The following is a 2,061-nucleotide window of genomic DNA, read 5'->3' on the forward strand; positions in this document are numbered from 1 at the left end:
AAATATTTTTTAATTGGATGTTAAAGTTTATATGGGAATATTACATGACACGCTGATCCTTTAACAATGCATTGGAGCAAAAAACACACACCTTTTCGACAAATCTGCCACAAATATTTGGACAGATGTGCCACAAAAGTGCCACAAATACTGCCTAAACAAAATACTGATTTTGTGCACTTTATTTACAGTACCAATATTTTAAATTGGCCTTTGAACTTAGCTTTATTGCATGGCAAAAAAAATAGTGTTACCGGTGCCGTCAGAATGAGAGTACAAACAGCTGATAAAACATCACAATCCACATGACTCCAGTTCATCAATTAACATCTTGTGAAGTGAAAAGCTGCACGTTTGTAATAAACCAATCCATAATTAAGTCGTTTTTAACTTCAAATGAGTCCTGTATTCATTATATTGCTTTCTCCAGTTAAAAAAGTCATCTCATATTGTCTCTTGTGATACATGTTCCACTGATGTATTTCTACAGTATATGCATCAGTCTGAAAATCTTGAGCATGTAAAAACTCACTGCAGTTTTATGATAGCATTTTTTTTCCCACACATGGTTTTTGTTTTCTTGTTTTTTTTTCTGATCAGTTCTCTTAACAGTCATGAAATATAAGATGATATTTCTTCCAAGTTTGCATTTGTAAGATTAAAAACAACACTTTCTGAAATGAAATCTAACTGCAAATATTTCTAGTTTTTGGATATCTGACTTGCCTGGCGCCAATGCCAGTCTAGTTTAGCTCATGCCCTTTCACAAGCAGGAATGTATTCTTGTGAACATGGACAGGCTTAACAGGACACAATGGTTAATGCAGGTGCAATTCGAGTTGGATGCTAATCAAGATCAGTTATTATATTATTGCAGTGGACTGATATATGATGATGTTGTTGTTGTTGCACCTGGTCCAATAGGTTTTTTTTCTTTCATCTATTCAGTTTTATTTCTTGTTTGGTCTTTTCAGACGTCATATTTCTGGTATGCATGATCTGTATCTATGTAGGCCTATATTACAGATTTGCATCTTATCTCAGTAACAATATATATATAAAAAAAGAAATTCTACTGAACTGATAAAGTAACTTCTTTTCTCACCATTCACTTGAGGTCTTGGCAGTTTCTCCAATAATTTTTGTGTGGAAACTCTTTGAAATAGAAGCAGTCTGATTGAACTGTCCTGTAATGATCATATGAAGAGTGACCACTGAGGGGCAGCACATCACCATCAACTACCACAGCCGGACCATAAAGGTCCATGTTTTGGATCAACATCCTGGACAATGTGCCTATCAACCAATTAGATTTTAGGGCTATTAATGCTATAAATGCTACCAGGTATTTTATACTGTAAGCAGTCATTATAATCTTTATAGTAATTTTTCAACGTTTTAATTTATGTTGAGCATTAGTGGAACATGTCAGTTATAGTTAAAAGAATCAAAACAAAAACTATAAAAATAAAAACGTTGTTGCTTGAAATAAAATAAATGTTAACTGGGAAAAAAAAAAAAACTTTTTCAGCTAGTTATTTAGTCGATGAACGATGAAGTCAACATTTATTAAAAAATTAGACATTTTATAAAAATAATTATATATATGACAAAAACACACAACCTTAAAATTAAAATGAAAACATTAAAAAAAAAAATCCAAATGTTGTAGTATTTAATATAAGTTAAAAATGAACAGCACATCCCTTAACCTATCCAGAACTTTGGTTCATTTTGGTCATGTCCTATTGTCCAGGGTGGTCCGAATGCTTGATCACTAATTACACATCACGGATCAACCAAAACGAAACCCAGCATGAAAGACTCTCACCAGCTGTCCTTACAAAAGCCTTGAAATGATTACTCTTCTCACTGTGCAGCGCTGCTCATGCTAGTTTTTTGTTGCAGTCATGTCCAAATCAGCTTTTCCAGCTCAAAATAATGTTGCCATGTATTTTTATTTATTTTTATTATTTATTATTATTGTGAAATAAAGATTATGATTTTTCATTACGAATGCTATGTGTGTGTGTGTGTGTGTGTGTGTGTGTGTGTGTGTGT

Source organism: Sinocyclocheilus anshuiensis, unplaced genomic scaffold (genome assembly GCF_001515605.1).
Source record: "Sinocyclocheilus anshuiensis isolate Anshui unplaced genomic scaffold, SAMN03320099.WGS_v1.1 scaffold2808, whole genome shotgun sequence".
Taxonomy (NCBI): domain Eukaryota; kingdom Metazoa; phylum Chordata; class Actinopteri; order Cypriniformes; family Cyprinidae; genus Sinocyclocheilus; species Sinocyclocheilus anshuiensis.